Genomic DNA, 10617 nt, shown 5'->3' with positions numbered 1-10617 from the left:
AAACGTCTTTACATGGTCAGCATAGTCTCACTCACGGCCATCGGGTCAATTCTGACTCAGAACGACCCTCTAGGACAGGGTAGAGCTACCTCTGTAGGTTACCAAGATTAACTCTTTTTTTTTTTTTTTTTTGAGAATCAGGGTTGTTTATTGGGGGAGATCAGCCAAGGTCATGGGAGAGAAGAATAAGTCTTAGTGGGTTCAAGGGTGAGCCTTGAGTGGAAGAATCCATCCTGGGAGAATAAGCAGACCTCTCCCTACCCAGCCTTATGAAGGAAGCCACCCAGAGGCATGGTGAAGGAGAGGTAGTCCCCAAGGGCACCCCAACGGGGCCGGTAGATCTGGAAGATGTTGATCCAGATGGTGAGTTCAATTACCCACAAGAGGAAGCCCACAGCTGAGCACCAGACATTCACACAGTAATCTCTACTGACAAGGACTCACGAATCCCAGTTTCCTCCCAGGTAGTACTTCTGGCACAGGTTCAACCTCTCCTCATTGGACACTCGCTCCAAGTTCATAGTTACTCACGTGCCGAGGTGTCCCAAGCCCTGTGGGATAAGATCCATGCCTTGATCCCCAAGGCGTGAAACCCTACTTTTTCTGAATAGATGCTTTGGCTAGTTTCAAGACTAACTCTGTACAAGAGTAGAAAACCTCCTCCTTCTCCCTCAGAGTGCCTAGAGGTTTCAAACTGCTGACTTTGCAGTTCGCAGCCCAATGTGCAGCCTACTACTCGCCTTCAGGCTGCCTAGCATAGTGTAGAGGTGGCTTACCCAGCATTCACTGCATCCTGCGATGCTATCCAATCACCACTCTCCTTTCATGAAGACCAGATAGAGCCTCCCAACTCCTCCCAACACATCACTCAGGTTTCTGTTACTATTTAACTTGAGTTGAAGTAAGGGATGGAGTTCTTCACCATCCTTGTTCTAGAAGGATGGTTCTCAACTCCAGCTACATTAGAATCATGGGGGGAAGGGGGACAGTGGAGCACACTTGTAGTAAGTTGCTGCCTATTATAGATTGAATTGCCCCAAAAGTTATGTGGAAGTCTTAGTCTTGAATGAAAGCTTGTTTGAAAGTGGGGTCTAACAGATGTGGTTAATTTACTATGAGACCAAACTGTAGTAAAGGATCGGCTTTAATCCAATAGGACTGAATGAAGCAAAGAGGAAGTGCCATGTGACAGCAGAGGTACACAGGCCAAGTGGCTACCAGAAGCTGGAAGAGGTCAGGAGGACTCTGACCCTAGAAGGGACTGAACAGCAATCAAGGCCCATGAGTCCTGGTTCTTATTTACTGATCCGGAGTGAACAGCGTCACCCGAATAAACCAGACAAAGCCCTCGTCCAGTCAGATTCTCAAAGGATGGGGCCTAAAAGCACTGGTATTTTCAAAATCTCCTCCAAAGCAAAAACGACAGTTTCAAGTGCAGACAATAAGGAAGAAGGTTGCACTTTGGCTGCAATGGGAATGAAATAAGAGGACTCTTATCTGGGAGGAAAATAATCAATGATAAAAGTAACCCTAACTCGTTAGGGATGCTTGGGGCATGATTTTCAGACTGGTGCAAAAATGAAAATGTGGGGTCCCTTGTTCGAAAATCGCTACGACTTTTAAAAATGGAGTCAGGAGTACATTAAACCAAGCAGGAGGCCCGCTGAGCTCCGGTCCTATGCCACTCGCCGGGCTCACAGCCATGAAGCCAGCCTTGGAGAAGATGAATCAGCACTTACCTCAAGAAGTGACTTTAGCACCCATCATGCCCCTCCTTCCTTCTCTGCCCGTGGGGGTGCCTGGGACGCTCCCACACACTATCCAGTAACACACTCTGGTCCTGTGAGCTCCTGTGTCTCCACAGTGAGGCTGGAAGTTGCTGGAGGACACACAAACACACAGCCTGTCTTGAAAGTACAACCAGAGTGCTCCTAAAGGACGGACACAGTGGCTACACTAATGTGCTCAAACATAGCAATCACAGGCAGGGCACCACACACTGGGCAGCCCTGCATTCTCCCTGTTGTGCACAGGGTCGAACTGACTGCATGGCACCCAATAACAAAAGCAATCAGGTCTTGGACAGGACTGGGAACAGCTTGTGTAGAAGTGTGGCGGCCCCTGGGGTTCCCGTCCTGGGCTGTAAGGTCAGAGCTAACACCAGCTAGTGCATGCCTCACTCCAGCCCCTCCCTAGGTCTGACCATTTATCTAAAAGGTTATCAATAGTTCCCATAGCCCCTAGCTCTCAGGCTGTTCCTAAATCGGAGAGAGGTCTTATCTGGGATCCAAGTCTTAGCTGCCATTTTCAGCAGCATGCTTGAAAGTCAGAAAATAGCTGTCCCACCCACATCTGAGAGTGGGCCCTGCCCCACCCTGATTGCCTGGCATTTAATGGACCCTGTGGCTTTTCTTTGAGTTGTTTACAAATGCTAACCCAGCCCTTCAGGATCACTCAGATTGACTTGACAAATGGTTTTCCCAGGACCTACAATCCTGTCTCAAACCCGAGCCACTTGAAATGTCAAGAGGATGAAAATAACCCAGTCTCCCGTGACCTACAAAACTCCACGAGTCTCCCTGTTTCAAGCCTGCGCATCCAGGCAGATGACACTGAGCATTGGTGTGACCCTAGTGTGTGTTGGGCACTCCGCATTACTTGACAGCCTGAAAGGGCAGAATGACAGGGAGAATGGTCACCTTAGCCGGGCAGCTGCACTCAAGCAGCTCTGCCACTCACCCACTCTGCCTCGGTTTTCTTGTCTGTGCATCAAACCCAAAGCTAAACTCAATGGCCAGTGGCCCAATGCCGATGCATAGCTACTCCATATAGGGTTTGAGTTTGTAGATCTTTACAGGGCAGGTAGCTGCTTCTTTCTTTCGCAGAGAAATTGGTAGGTTTTCACCTTTGGGTTAGCAGTCCAGCACTTACCTGGCAGTCCCACCAGGGGTCCTTGTCCATCAAAACCTTCTGAATTCACTGCCACCGAGTCGATTCCAGCTCAGACTGACCCTATAGGATGGGGTAGAACTTCCTCTGTGGGTTTCCGAGGATGTAACTCTGTATGGAAGTAGAAAGCCTCATCTTTCTCCTAAAGAGCAGCTGGTGGTATTGAACTGCTGACCTTGTGTTTAGCAGCCCAACGCATAACCCATAAAAGCACCGGGGTGCCTCCTCGTACAATAGATAGGATAATAATAATAATAACAATTTCCTCAACTACCACTGCAGGCAGCACTGACTTTCCAGGGAAGGATAGACCGTATCTTCACAACTGTCTTGTGAGGCAGTACAATAATGCTCTACTGACAGATGGAGTACCCAAGTTCAGAGACACGAAGCAGCGACCTTTGCTCAAGATCACTGGGCTAAGGGCCATTGTTGGTATTTGCACCCAGGAAAGCTCCAAGTGCAGCCCAAGTTCTAAATTCCTGCAACTAATTTCATGCATGAGATCATATCCTGCATCAGAAAATGCTGATCAAGTGAAGAAGAGGATGAGGTCCTACTTCTTCTACCTGGGGGTACAGAGAAGACTAAAAGAAACAAACAGGAGACAAACAAAACCACGTGGCATGATTTTCACACAATGAAGACTGGATGCCAATGGGCAGACACTGGGATTAAGCACATATTTATAAGTAGGTGATAGATGGGGGCATGAACTTCTAGAACGGGCCATGCAGTGGGTTCACAGCCTTTGTGAATCTCAAAGTCATATACCAGGTGATGCAAATCAGACACAAAGATAATATAATGCCTGGTTCTATTTACATACAATTCCAAAAGCATAAATTTAAAAAAAATGGCTGCTTGAATTTGAGGGCAGAGAGCAAAGGTGACTGCACAGAGCCCAGAGCGAACACTGTGGTGCTGGAAACATTCTCTACCAGACTGTGCTGGCTCCAGGGGGGTCAACATATAGCAACAGGAATCAGATTGTGGAAAGGGGCCCGTGGATGGCGCAGTTTGCCTTTGACTGCTAACCTAGAGTTTGGCGGTTCAAACGCAGCTGGTGGTGCCACAGAAAAGGGCTGGGATCTGCTTCTACTAAGCTTACAGCGAAGACACCTGTGTACAGGTCTACTCTGTATCAAGTAGGGTCATCACGGGTCAGAATCAACTGCAAGTAACCACACTTAGCTTGTGCATAGAGCTTCTAAAAATAAGTAAGCTGAACCAGTTTCAGTCCAGTCCCGTCCAACTCCTGGCAACCCCATGTGTACAGAGCAGACCTGTTCCATAAGGTTTTCCAACCATCTTTCGAAGTAGACTGCCAGGCTTTTCTCCCGAGGTGCTTCCAGGTGTGCTGGCAATATCAACCCTTCAGTTCAGAGATTCCGATTGATCTGTCCTACCGCCTCCTCTCAGAAACAACTTGTGGTTAGCCACCCAAGTCATCGACCACTTACCAACAGGTTCCCCTGGAGCAGGATGCTCATTCATTAAACCCCAATCAGGTTGATTTAAAACACGTGATAGGATAATGGTGGGGTGGCATCGAGTGAGGCAGATTGGATAGACAGGGCCAGCTTCTCCCAAGTAATAAAGTTCGTGTTGAGAACTGAATGATGAGAAAGATCCTAAACTTGTAAGAAAGCAAAGATATCAACTCCAATAAACCCCCACCAAACCCACTGCCATCAAGTTGATTCCAACGCAGGCAGGCCCTGCAGGACAGACTAGAACTGCTCTGTCGGGTTTCTCAGACTGTAATCTTGATAAGGGCAAAAAGCTTCATCTTTGTCCCAATCTACACCAAGCGATTGGCACAGTGGCCGCCCCGGTGAGCTCAAACATGGGCACCATGGTGAGGTCGGGCTGTGTTTCCTTCAGACGCGTACACGGTCGCTGAGCCAGAACCCACACAACAGGACAACAACAACAACCGTCCAAGGACCGCCAAATAGTTCACCGTGACACACCAGCGACAGGGAGACTGTGGCCTCTGACTCAGGCAGTAACAGTGAGTTTCTGTGGAGAATTTAAAACATGAAGGGGGGGGACCCTAGAACTGATTGGGATTGCACAACTAATTTTAAATGCGATTTAACTGTGGGGGAGGGAAGGTGCTCTAAAATTGATGTGGTACTGATAGTACCATTCTTCTTGATAGGATTGAACTATTGAATTATATGATATGTAAATTATGTGCCAATAAAACTTTGGGTGTGGGGGACAAGAATAATATCAGATGTGAAAGGTTTCCTGTTTTGTTTGTGTGTGTGTGTGTGTGTGTGTGTGTATCTGATCGTTCTATGGACTAATTTTATTTTTTAACAGCTTTATTGGCACATAATCCACATATCGTACAATTCCTTCCACATGTTATAGTTTAATCATATCAAAAAGAGTTGTACAATCATTGCCACAATCCATGTGAAAATATATTCTTCTTTCTTGTACTTATTGTTATTTCCAAACTTCCCCTGCCATGCCCCCAAGAAACCATTAATCCAGTGGATAAACAACAACAACAAAAATACACAAAAACAAAGAAACAAAAAAGCTGACAATAACAAAATAAAAGAGAAAAACCTCAATCGAAAAGAAAGCAGAAAACATTAAAAACTAGAACAGCTTTGTAATGGGTTCAAAGGGAGGTCAACCGATAACGTGTTAGATGTTAACCTAACTACAACCACTTTCCACTGCACTTTGCATGACAGCAAGGTTACTCAGGATGGGAACGATTTCATTGTCTTGGTGAGCCCACAGTTCTACACAATGGCAGTGGTAAAACACTCCTTAGGGGCAGATAGCTCCTACACCAGTATTTTCACTAAGGGGGTCACAGAATCAGAAAAGTCTGTGACATGTGATTATGTCTATTTTTATTGAGGACAATGGTAAGTAGATGGGGATTTCTTGGCGATATGACATGGGTTTACATCATGACCATTTTTCCTTGGTACTCTAGTTTCATCGTGCCATAGCATGTTAGGCCGGGTTGACTAGAGAAGCAAATGCAGAAACACTCATCTATGTGTCAGAAAGAGCTTTGTATCCAGAAGCAATTATATATCAAGAAAACGTCCCAGCCCAGTCCCACTCAGGCCTGTAAGTCTGAGATTAGTCCACAAGTCCCTCCTCAGACTCACATAGTCACATGCAATGATGCAGAGTGCAGGAAGCTCACAGGCCCGTGCGTGCAAAATCAGGTGGATTGAAGGTCGGTGGAAACACGGCAGGGCTCAGGTAGCTCTCATTATGACCAGCGAGCAGAGAGGAGGAGGTTCCCTGCGCCATCCTCATTAGAGACCGCACCCCCAACGAGGCACCACCAGGCTGTGACCTGATTGGTAGGTTGAATAGCACCTCTACATTTTTATAGATCTTCTAGTAGACATAAAATTATGTAACTACCACATGTAGCTTCATAAATTTTTGTTGCGTTTTATTGGAATAAGACTAAAGCAGCTCAATTCTCGTCTTGTACATACTCAGTTCCTCTTGATCAATTCTCATCTTGCCGATCTTGGGCAAATCTGCTATACGAGGCCTTTTTAAAGTGTTGAGGAGTAAGGATACCACTGGAAGACTAAGGTGACTCTTATGCAAGCCATGTTTTCAGTGACCTCTACGCATGTGATAACTGGGCAAGGAAAGAAGAATCAACGCAATTGAATTATGGTGTTGGCAAAGAATACTGAAAGTATCATGGACTGCCAAAAGAACAATGTGCTCTGTCTTGGGAAAAGTACAGACAGAATGTTCCTTACGAGGATATCGTTCTGGATATCCATCAACTTCCTGAACAGACAAAAATGTCAACTTTTAGTGCAGTGCATTTGGAGTTCGTTCCACCGGGTCAGACTGTTAATCAAGCTTTCTATTTAGAGGTTCTGAAAAGATTGCATAACAGGGTGCAACAAAAAAGGCCTTATTTGTGGCAGACAGGGGACTGATTTTGCCACCATGACAATGCACCTGCTCATAACGCCATCTCAGTGCACCAATTTTTGGCAAAAAACAGCATGCCTCTCTTGCCCCATGCACCTGACTCACCTGATCTTGCTCCGTATGACTTCTTTTTGTTTTCTCAAATGCAGAGGGACATGAAAGGACAGGGATTTGGTGACATAGAAGAGGTTAAGAAAAAAACAAGGAAGGTGCTGTCAGCTATCCAGATGAATTTGAAAAATGTTTGTAAGAATGGAGTCACAGATTTAACAAATGTATTAAGTGCAATAGAGAGTACTTTGAAGGTGATAAGGTTCTTTTGTAAAAAATTTAAATACATAGCTTTGAAAAAATTGTTTTTTGTTCTTTTTAGTAACCCTCATATGATAGATAGCCAGCCCACCCAGCTACCTAATTGTCAGGGGAAGCCATCCCCTAACACATCATTACGGGTCCGGTAGGTGCAATTGTACAGCAATAATAAATAAAGATTATAGTAAAGTTATAGAGAGGATGAGAGATAGAAGAGAAATATTGAAATGAATGGAGTCAGACACAATTCACGGTAGCATGCTCACGTCAGCCCCACTTGGTGGTCCATGCGGAGGGAGATAGAAAATCTTTAATGCTAGCCCAGGCTTTTATATTCTCTGGGAACATGCAAGCCCCCTGATTACAGGTGAAGACATACGTCACAGGAAGAGATTGTGCTGTAGGTAATACAGTAATGGGGGGGGTGATCTAGGGGTATCCACGTAATGAGAAGAGGAGGGATTGGGGGTATACATGTGGCAAGATGGGCGGATCCTAGATTTAGGATGGCAACTTAACTTTGGATGTCACAGAGCCAGTTTGACCTGTTCCCTGGCTAAACTGATAGAGACCATTATTGGTAGGGTGTGAACGCTTGGTCACAGGCCTCAGGGAGAAAGAGTTTATTGTACTTGACTTCCTCCCACACCTAATGGTACCAGCAGAGCATGCGTTGCTAACTGGCTTATGAAACCCATCTAACCTACTGCTGCTAAGTCAATTGCAACTCATAGCAACCTTATAGGAAAGAGTAGAATTGTCCCATAGGTTTCCAGGGCTAAAATATTTTTTTAATCATTTTGTTAGGGGCTCATACAACTCTTATCACAATCTATACATACATCAATTATGCAAAGCACATTTGTACATTCATTGCCCTCATCATTCTCAAAACATTTGCTCTCCACCCAAGTCCCTGGCATCAGCTCTTCATTTTCCCCCTCCCTCCCCGCTACCCCCTTCCTCATGAGCCCTGGATAATTTAAAAATTATTGTTTTGTCATATCTTGCACTATCTGACTTCTCCCTTCATCTACTTTTCTGTTGTCCATCCCCCAGAGAGGAGGTTATATGTAGATCCTTGTCATCAGTTCTCCTTTTCCAACCCACCCTCCCAGTATCGCCACTCACACCTCTAGTGCTTAAGTGATCATCCGCCCTGGATTCCCTGTGTTTCCAGTTCCTATCTGTACCAGTGTACATCCTCTGGTCTAGCCAGATTTGTAAGGTAAAATTGGTATCATGATAGTTGGAGGGGGAGGAAGCATTTAGGAACAAAAGGAAAGTTGTATGTTTCATCCTTGCTACATTGCACCCTAACTGATTGTCTCCTCCCCAAGACCCTTCCATAAGGGGATGTCCAGTTGCCTACAGATGGGCTTTGGGTCTCCACTCCGCACTCCCCCCCCTCACTCACTATGATATGATTTTTTTGTTCTGATGATGCCTGATACCTGATGCCTTCGACATCTCGTGATCACAGAGGCTGGTGTGCTTCTTCCATATGAGCTTTGTTGCTTCTGAGCTAGATGGCCACTTGTTTACCTTCAAGCCTTTAAGACCCCAGATGCTATATCTTTTGATAGCCAGGCATCATCAGCTTTTTCACCACACTTGCTTATTCATCTGCTTTGTCTTCAGCAATTGTGTCAGGAAGGTGAGCATCATAAAATACCTATTTAATAGAAGAAAGTATTCTTACATTGAAGGAATACTTGAATGGAGGTCTAATGTCCTTCTGCTACCTTAATACTAAACCTATAAATATATGCACATAGATCTATTTCCCCATCCTCATATATATATTTGCATATGTACATGCCTTTATTTAGACCTCTATAAATGCCCTTTGCCTCCTAGCTCTTTCCTCTATTTCCTTTGACTTTCCTCTTGTCCCACTATCATGTTCAGTCTTCATTTGGGTTTCAGTAATTCCTCTTGGTTACATTACCCTTGATCACGCCCTACCACGCTTCCTACATCCTCCTCACCACCAATTTGGATCACTTGTTGTTCCCTTGTCCCTGGGTTTGTTAGCACCACTTCCTTTCCCCCCACCTCCCGCTCTCCCCTGTCCCCGTGGAACTGTGGATCCCGCTGTTTTCTCCTCAGATTGGTCATCCAGCCCATCTTTTTTAGACAGACTTGTGGAGATAACATGCACAAAAACAAAACACATCAAAACCATGCAACAATATACAATAAAAGAACAACAAACCAATGATCAAAAAAACCCCTACACAACAAGAAAGAAAAGCTTGTAGTTAGTTCAAGGACTGCTGGCCTTTTGGAGTGTTTTCCAGTCCAATCTGTTGGGGCACCACGCCCTGGACTAGGGCTAAAATCTTGACGGAAGCAGACCACCACATCTTTCTCCATAGAACACCTGGGATATTTGAGCCATTGTTCTTTCAGTTAACAGCTGAGCATTCCACCTCTACACTACACGTGCTCCTAGCCAGCTTGCAAATGTCAGCTAATTTTGGAAAACTGGTGTGTCTGTTCGTTTATAATTTTATGTTTGCTTTGTTATGCTTAACTCAAATGCTCCTGCAGACCATATTCTAAGGCCAAGCACACAAGCATCTAGTGCCTAAACTTGCAATTTGTATCAGTGAAGAAAGTGAAACCCACAAATATCAAACCCTTCGTTTACACTCCACCATGCTGTCTTCACTTCATATTAAGTAAACACCTTCTGTGTATGAGCGCCCCTAGAGGACCTGGAAGAAATTATCTCTGCCATTGAGAAATGTGCGGTCTTCGTGACCAAGACTTTCAAAAGGATGACTACACTCGGGACATTTAATCAGTGGCCTCTGACGCTTTCTACTCTCATAAAGAGTTGGTGTCCAAAACCCACAGGGATAGTTCTGCCCTGTCCTATAGCGTTGCTATGAGTCAAATCGACTCAGTGACAGTGTATTTGTTTTGTTTTGCTTTTTACTGAGTGTCTGAAGGCACTGTGAAATTAACTGATATGCTCAAGGGTTGACCATCCAACCAGCCCAGTCAAGAACCTCCTATCAGTATCGGACCCCCACCACAGTACCACTAGTCAGCAAAATCATTTCTAACAACGAGAAAACTAGCTCTCAAGATGTGTTAACTAACTTGTCTAAAGGTTGCCCAGCTGCAAATGGAAGGGCTGGACTTCTCCTGGGTCTGTTTAACTCCAAAGCAACTCTTGTTCTGTAAGGTCCCTACCCTTTCCATTACCCTGTGGAAGGGAAACAGGGTAAACAAGCAATGGCACTTACCCTTCTGGTGACTATATTCCAATGCAAAATGTATGACTTGCAGACCTCAATAAGCACCGCTTCTGGCTCTGGGGGCAAGCTGCCTGGTATAGGTTGGACAACTTAAGTCCAAAGAAGCCAGATGCTTTCCACCAAGGATCTT

At 45.2% G+C, this 10617-nt stretch overlaps 1 pseudogene; it reads right to left on the bottom strand.

Annotated features, from left to right (window-relative positions):
• Positions 1-257: 257 nt before the first annotated feature.
• LOC142445959 (gamma-secretase subunit PEN-2 pseudogene) lies at positions 258-521 on the bottom strand (annotated as a pseudogene).
• Positions 522-10617: the final 10096 nt, after the last annotated feature.

This window comes from Tenrec ecaudatus, chromosome 4, assembly GCF_050624435.1.
Source record: "Tenrec ecaudatus isolate mTenEca1 chromosome 4, mTenEca1.hap1, whole genome shotgun sequence".
Taxonomy (NCBI): domain Eukaryota; kingdom Metazoa; phylum Chordata; class Mammalia; order Afrosoricida; family Tenrecidae; genus Tenrec; species Tenrec ecaudatus.
Note: the sequence above shows the minus strand (reverse complement) of the source record. Positions and strands in the feature narration are given on the sequence as shown.